This window comes from Lactuca serriola, chromosome 9 (genome assembly GCF_051521515.1).
Source record: "Lactuca serriola cultivar US96UC23 chromosome 9, Lser_US96UC23_V15, whole genome shotgun sequence".
In the NCBI taxonomy this organism is placed as follows: Eukaryota; Viridiplantae; Streptophyta; class Magnoliopsida; order Asterales; family Asteraceae; genus Lactuca; species Lactuca serriola.
Genome location: NC_136416.1, coordinates 159,763,523 through 159,771,799, shown reverse-complemented (window position 1 = coordinate 159,771,799; position 8,277 = coordinate 159,763,523). Strand labels below are relative to the sequence as shown.

Below are 8,277 nucleotides of genomic sequence, written 5' to 3'. Positions count from 1 at the left end.
TATATATATATCATAATACTTAATTTTATAATAATTAATATATTTAAAAATTTAAAACATTATTTTTAAACTAATTACAAGTTAATTACTAAAATACTCATTTGTAATCCTTCCATAATTAATCACGACTTGATTTTTTTTTCTCTTCATATTTTGTATAATCGATTTGCAAAACCCAATAATTATATATTTCAAATCGAATGCTAAACAATATATTTCATTTCCTACGATCAATTTAGAAGACCTACGGTTAGGGCTATAAACGAACTGAACGTTCGGCGAACCGTTCGTGAACTGTTCGGCGGGAAGTTTGTTTATGTTCGTTTATTTAATAAATGAACGAACATGAACAAAAATTATCGTTCGTTTAGTTAAATGAACGAACATGAACAATGGTCTCGTTCGTTCATTTATGTTCATGAACGTTCGTTTATGATGTTTGTTTACGTTCGTTTATGTTCGTTCGTTTAAGTTTATTTATATTCATCTATATTCAATCATTTTTTATTATATTGCTATATTATATGTTCGTTTGTGTTCATATATGTTCAATTGTGTTTTTTTTTTTATCTTTGTTCGTTTATGTTCGTTTAGCATGTTCACGAATATAAATGAACGAACATGAACAAAGTAATTTGTTAAACGACCGAACATGAACAAGAAAATCTCGTTCGTTTATCCGTTCGTGTTCGTTTGTTGTTCGGCTAACTTAAACGAACGAACATGAACAAGACCTTGTTCGTGTTCGTTTGGTTCATTTACAGTCCTACCTACAGTTATTCTCTTCTAAAAGATTTTGTTTTTACTCTTACACTCAAATATTCTCATTTTTAATACATAGTGGCTCATTATTGTAATTTTTGTTTCTATTTTGGTATGAAGGTTGATTGATTAAGAACAAAACTCAATGACCATTCTAATAACGGATTTATTCTTTTCTTCAAGAATAATATTATTTATAAATTTTAATGAAACTCAAGAGTTTTTAACATTTAGCTATGGAATGTTATAAATGAAAATGACATATATGTTCTATTATGTTTCTAGGGTTGACTCATTTAGTTATTTAACTAATTTTGTGGCTTATAAGGAAACGAAGTACATTTTGTCGGGTCCATTAAGTCCTTATTTGATTTATGAAGGGGTCCATTAAAGAAGTTAAAAAACATAAAACCAAGTTTTAGACATGTTGTGTAAATTTTTGCAAACTACAGGGTCCAAATTTGAACTTTTATGATTGATTTTGCAAAAAATTTAACAGAGTTAACCATGAAAATCGTTAAATAGACTAGAATGGTAACTTTATATCCAATTTGTGGCCAGAGCCAACAAAAAAAATAGGGCTTTTCTCAAAAACACGTGAAAACATATTGGCTTTTATGGTATTTGCCCAAATTTTAATTAAGAATACATTTTAAATATCCGAATTTGGAAGAAGAAAAGTTCAAAACGAATAACGATGACAAAATTAAATCATCAAAATATGGCTAGAGATGATGAGGTGATACTAGGTCACATACCAAAGGGTTTGTAGCCCAATGATAGTTGTATCATATGTTTGTGGAAGGGTGCTCCCAACTAAAGGTTGAGAGTTCTAGTATCGCTGGAGACGAAAGCAGTAGTTTAGGAGTAGTGTACAAATTATTGTGATTGCCGTTCTAAAAAAAGGATACTAGGTCAAAGAATGGACGCAAGATTTCATAGTAGAGGTGTCACATAAAATTTTAATAGTGTCACGATAGTAGAAAAAATAATAAAATTTTTTTACACTGCGTTCAGAAAAACTGAGCGTTGCCAATACCACTATATGCACAATAGTAAACCGCGTACCAGTACGCCATTTAAATGATGGTTAACTTGTATGGTTACAATGTAACTTTCAGAAAAAATGGTAATTTATTTTCTCTTTGCTGCTTTGACTATTTAGATTAAAAAAAAAAAAAAAAAAAAAAAAAATTGAAGTTAGTTCACGAGCTACTAATTAATTAAAATTATATTCATAATAGCACCCGTTGAACTTGTTCAATAGTTTATTTTTATCTGCTCTATATTTAAGATTCCTCTAGACATTTTTGTAAATTTAAAACATCAATGTATAAACTAATAGAAATTTCTAATTAATGTTTAAGTTTTACGAGGAATTTTTTTTTTTTTTTTTTTTTTTTTTTTTTTTTTTGACAAGAAGTTCAAGAATTATAAAATTAGAAGATTTAATATGTTTAAAACAATCATTAAGTTTAAGTAAATCACTATTTAATGAAACTGGTCTTCGAAGAATTAGATTTGGTTTTTCTACAATTATTAAAAAGTTTGAAAAATATAAGATAATTTTTGTAAAACTGTAGTTAACAGGAAAAGAAAATGCAAGAGTAAAACATAGAATGACCAGACATGTGTATTTAAACATATTTAAGGGACCATTTCTGTAACTCCTTTTAAAGTCTTTTAACTTTTAAGGGACTTGAATGATAACATTTCGGGCAAGTTTTAGGAACAACAAAGAGTAAATTACACGAATGGTCCCTATGGTTTGGGGTAATTTGCGTGTTTGGTCCCTAACTTATTTTTTTAACTTGGAAGGTCTCTATGGTTTGTTTTTGTTACGCGTTTGGTCCCTACTGTTTATTTTTGTTACGCGTTTGGTCCCTGTCTTATCTAAAAAACTATTAGTTAAAGAGGAAAAAATTATGGGGTAGGTGAGATAAGGTGAGGGGGTGGGATTAGGGGTGTGTTTATTTAAATAAATTAAAAAAATCAAGGGCATAATAGTCTTTTTAGGTAAGATAGGGACCAAGCGCGTAACAAAAACAAACAGTAGGGACCTTCCGAGTTAAAAAAATAAGTTAGGAACCAAACACGCAAGTTACCCTAAACCATAGGGACCATTCGTGTAATTTACTCAACAACAAATCCATAGGGTCCTTCTTGGTCTATCAATATTTTCTTCCCAAATAAGAAATCAAAACCCTCCATGTCCATCATGTTTATGCTTATTCTTTGACAGACAACGAATTCTAATTATGACATCACCATTTTTTTTTAAATGATCAAAAGTCTGCTATCAAAATTTCTAACTATTTACAAGTTGTATCCCTAAACGAATCAAGTAGAACAGTTTTCTTTTAATTGCTCAAACTTCAAATAAGGAATCTTACAGTTTTTCTATCCATACAAACATATCATCTTCCAGAGATACAACCGTTGACTTTTTAACAATCAAGAACAATTCTTTTTCAATTGTTTAAATAAGGAATCTTATGATATTTTTTTCGATACAAACACATCACCTTCCAGAGCTACAACAGTTGACCTTTTCACATATACACTTTAAGCCTTTAATTAATTCTTCTCATCCAAAAATTTCTTTGCAATCCTTTCACATAAGCTTTCCGTAGAAAAAGATTTGATTTTATAAGATCCATCAAACATACCATCAATGGCGTCTTCCTCAACTTCATCCATGCAGAAGAGCTTTAAATACGATGTATTTTTAAGTTTTAGAGGCATAGACACTCGTAAGAACTTCGTTGATCATCTTTATCATGCTCTTCAACAACAAGGCATTTACACTTACAAGGACGACATGAGAATCAAGAAACGGAAACGGATCAGTGATGAGCTCATCGGATCCATTCAAGATTCAAAATTCTACATCATTGTATTCTCCAAGAACTATGCCTCTTCACCTTGGTGCTTGGATGAGCTTGTGAAGATAATGGAGTGTCACAAGACAACCCAACATAATGTTTACCCTGTCTTCTATGATGTGGAACCCACCGAAGTCCGCAAACAAAGTGGGGCTGTTGGAGAAGCCTTTGCCAAACATGAGAAAGCAGAGGCTGCTGAAAAATGGAGAGAGGCGATGAAAGAAGCAGCGGATCTTGCTGGGTTGGAGTTGAAGAACACTGCTGATGGGTAATTCCTTCTTCATCATATCTCTGCAATATTCGTGCATTTTTTTTTATCTTTCTTGTTATGTTTACATCTATGTAAAAGGTTTGTACATGGCGTCTGATGCTGGATTCTCAAATTTCAACTCAAAATATTTTAGTCGTTGTTTAGAATGGGGACCCACGTACACTCTAATTGCTCAAACTGGACTCATTAAACATGAAATATGATTATATTACTTTGTTTAATCACTTCATATACGTTTATATGTTATAGATCTAAAAGTAAATTTTCACGAGGGAGTTTAAGCAATCTAATTGAATCTTTTACCAAAATGCAGGCATGAAGCCAAGTTCATCCAAAAAATCGTTGAAGATATATCACTAGAGCTACAAACCATCAATTTTAGCTTTGATAAAAAGTTAGTTGGTATTGAGACCCGGGTAAATGATTTTGTATCATCTTTAGATTTAGGTATTAATGATGTTCGCATGATCGGGATCAAGGGGATGGGAGGTGCTGGGAAGACAACTCTGGCGAGAGCTGTATTTGATAAAATATCATTTCGGTTCGAAGGTAAAAGCTTTGTTGAGAATGTGAGGGAAGTTACAAACACTCCTTTGTCTGGTTTAAAGTCATTGCAAGAACAAATCCTTTCGGATGTCTTAAATGATAAAGACATCAGAGTAAGTGGTGTTCATGAAGGGCAAAACATTCTGAAAAGGAGGATGCGTGGTAGAAAGGTTCTTATTGCTCTAGATGATGTAGATGATATAGAACAGCTTGAGGCATTAGCTGGTGAGCATGATTGGTTTAAGTAGGGAAGTAGAATTATCATTACAACAAGAGACGAGCAAGTACTTCTAGCACATAGGGTGACTTTGATTCATGATGTCAATCTGTTATCGGATAAAGAAGCAAGTTGCCTCTTCAGTAGGTATGCATTTGGGAGAGAGATTCCAGTTCAAGGGTACCAAGAATTAGCGGAACAAGTTGTACATTATGCTTCTGGTCTTCCCTTAACGATCAAAGTTTTGGGTTCACTCTTGTTTGGTAAAGATAAGGCTGAGTGGAAAGATGCCTTAGAAAGGTTAAAAACTATTCCGTTAGCAAAAACTCTGAAAATATTGGAATTAAGCTATACTGCTCTAGAGGAAGATTACAAGGAAATATTTCTAGATGTTGCATGCATAATGAAAGGTGGGACCCGGAAGGACCAAGTAATCAAAGTGCTTGAGAGCTGTGGATTTTGTGCTAAAATTGGTTTAAGGGTTCTTCAGTTAAAATCCCTCATAACCGTTGATGTCTATCGAGGATATGAGTTTGTGTCCATGCATGACCATCTTAGAGAAATGGGCATGAATATTGTTCGTCGATTGCACCCGAAAATGCCTAAAAAACATAGCCGATTGTGGAAGAATGATGAAATTGAACATATTTTGGCTAATGACTTGGTAAGGATCAAGTTAATTTATAAGTTGGAGAAATCTGATTTTTTTTTTTTTTTTTTTGTTAATCTATAATGACACAACTTTTCATGTTGACCACCTTACAGGGTACTGAAGAAACAAGATGTATAAGATTGTACACTGAGAAACTCGATCCATATATTCTTATAAAAGGTCTTGCAAAGATGAAGGCACTTAGATTTCTTTATGTGGATATGAGAGATTGTTTGTGGAACCTTGAACTTGATACATTTAGCCCAAGCTTTCCAGATACTTTAGAATATTTGAGTTTTAATCAATACCCATTTACGTCTTTACCTAAAACATTTCAAGCAAGTAATCTTGTTACACTTGAGATGCGTCGCAGCAAAATCATACTCCTTTGGGAAGGGGGAGAAAGAAAGGTAGAATTATGGTTGACTGATTGTTTTTAATGATTAACTATACACCAATTGCTTTGTTATGACTTATGACACCTATAAGATGTTTTTTTTTTACTTATGCTGTTAGGTTCTTGAGAAACTCAGATTCCTTGATCTCAGTTATTCAAAGTTGAAGACCCTTGACCTTCGGTTGGTTCCAAATCTCGAGACATTGACTCTTACAGGATGCAGTGATCTGGTTGAATTTCCAGATGGTATTTGGAAGTTGGAAAGTCTGAAATCTCTAGAACTTGATGGTTGTAAGTTACTTGAGAAGTTATCTGAGGATCTTCACCGGTTAAGATATTTAGAGAAGCTAAACTTGTCATCTACAAGTATTGAATATCTCCCAGAGAGCATTAGCATATTGAAGCATCTAAAATATCTTCAACTTGATAGATGTCAGTTGATTGAGAAGTTACCTGAGGATCTTGGCCAACTAAAGTCATTAGAACACCTCAGTTTGTCATCTACAAAGATTCAACATCTTCCAGATAGCATTTATATGTTGAAACATCTAGAATCTCTGAATCTTGATAATTGTACGTTGCTTGAGAAGATACCCGAAGATCTTGGCCAACTAGAGTCATTAGAACACCTAACTTTGTCATATACAAAGATTCAATATCTTCCAGATAGCATTTGTATGTTGAAACGTCTAGAATCTTTAAAACTTACTAATTGTCAGTTGCTTGAGAAGTTGCCTGAAGATCTTGGCCAATTAGAGTCATTAGAACAGCTCAGTTTGTCATCTACAAAGATTAAACATCTTCCAAATAGCATTTGTATGTTGAAACATCTAAAATCTCTCGAACTTAATTTCATTTTGCTTGAGGAGTTACCTGAGGATCTTGGCCAAATAGAGTCATTAGAGAACCTAACTTTGTCATCTACAAAGATTCAACATCTTCCGGATAGCATTTGTATGTTGAAACATCTGAAATCTCTCAACCTAGGTGATTGTTGGTTTCTTGAGAAGTTACCTGAGGATCTTGGTCAATTAAAGTGTTTAGATAAGCTGCACATATCTTATACAAAGATTAAACATTTTCCAGATAGCATTTCTATGTTGAAACATCTAAAAGTTCTCAAACTTCATGATTGGGCATCATTTGAGATGTTACCTGAGGATCTCAGTGGGTTACGCTGTTTAAAGGTGCTGCTGATGTTATCTACAAAGATTAGGCATCTTCCAGATAGCATTTGTATGTTGAAACATCTGAAACTTCTCAGCCTAGCTCAATGTTGGTTGCTTGAGAAGTTACCCGATGATATTGGCCGATTAGAGTTTTTAGAGAAGCTTCGTTTGCATCATACAAAGATTAAATATCTTCCAGATAGTATTTCTATGTTGAAACATCTAAAATTTCTCAAACTTGATGAATGTCAGTTGCTTGAGATGTTACCTGAAGATCTCGGTGGGTTAGACTGTTTAGAGGTGTTGCGGTTGTCATATACAAAGATTAGAAATCTCCCAGATAGCATTTGTATGTTGAAGCATCTGGAATATCTCGATCTTGATCATTGTTCACTGCTTGAAAAGTTGCCTGAGGATCTCAGTGGGTTAGTATGTTTACAGGTGTTGCGTTTGCCATATACATATATTAGATATCTTCCGGATAGCATTTGTATGTTGAAACAACTGAGAGTTCTCAACCTGTGTGAATGTTCTTTGCTGGAGAAGTTACCTGAGGATCTTGGCGAATTAGAAAGTTTAGAATTCTTAAATATAGTAGGTACAAGCGTATGGTTTATTCCGCAGGGCATTCATAATCTGATAGTAGGTCTGCATTTTTGTGGGTCAAGAAGGCTTCTTCATTCATTTGGTTTTGATGTTGAAGACGAAGACGTCAACGAAGACAAATACATATATGAGTATGAAGATGACTACGAAGACCAATACGGATACGGATATGAATACGATGATGAAGAGGAAGATGAAATGTTATAAGACATGCACCCGAACTAGGAGGCTCCTCTGCTGTGCTTGGTGGATTATTTTGAGAAGATCTGAAGAAGTCCTGGGATAGCTGATTCACAAAACACCTATTCTAACTGGTGATCATTTTGCTTAGATGTGAATTTTAAGATTCGTATGACAATAACTAAATTTTCAGCTAATAATCAGTTATATTTAAAATAAATACAAGTCCTATAGATGATATCATAGAGTATTTTTATCTTTTGTGTTAAATAAGTGTTGCTATGGTCCGTCTCAAAGGAATAACTCTATTTGGTCCTTGAATAGTCAGGGAGTTGTATCGCATAAAATCAGGCATCCGAAGGTAACATTCTGGAGAATGAAATAATGATCATATTAAAGACTTTTTTTTTCATACTGTGTTAGGGATTAAATTTTTTAATCCACACTATATACAAAATGACATTTAATGGCATATATTTTTAATGAAATATCCTTTTTATGTCACTACAACATGCTTTTAGTAACATTTTATATGCTACTATAAAACTAACAGATTTAATGATACTTACCAATTTATATCACTAATATTAAT

At 33.1% G+C, this 8,277-nt stretch overlaps 1 pseudogene across 1 annotated transcript; it reads left to right on the top strand.

Annotated features, from left to right (window-relative positions):
- The first annotated feature begins 3,377 nt into the window (after positions 1 to 3,377).
- Positions 3,378 to 8,011, top strand: LOC145076959 (TMV resistance protein N-like; annotated as a pseudogene). The gene is made up of 3 exons (XR_013692889.1): positions 3,378 to 3,915; positions 4,232 to 5,345; positions 5,447 to 8,011. The product of XR_013692889.1 is annotated as a TMV resistance protein N-like (transcript).
- The last annotated feature ends 266 nt before the right edge of the window (positions 8,012 to 8,277 follow it).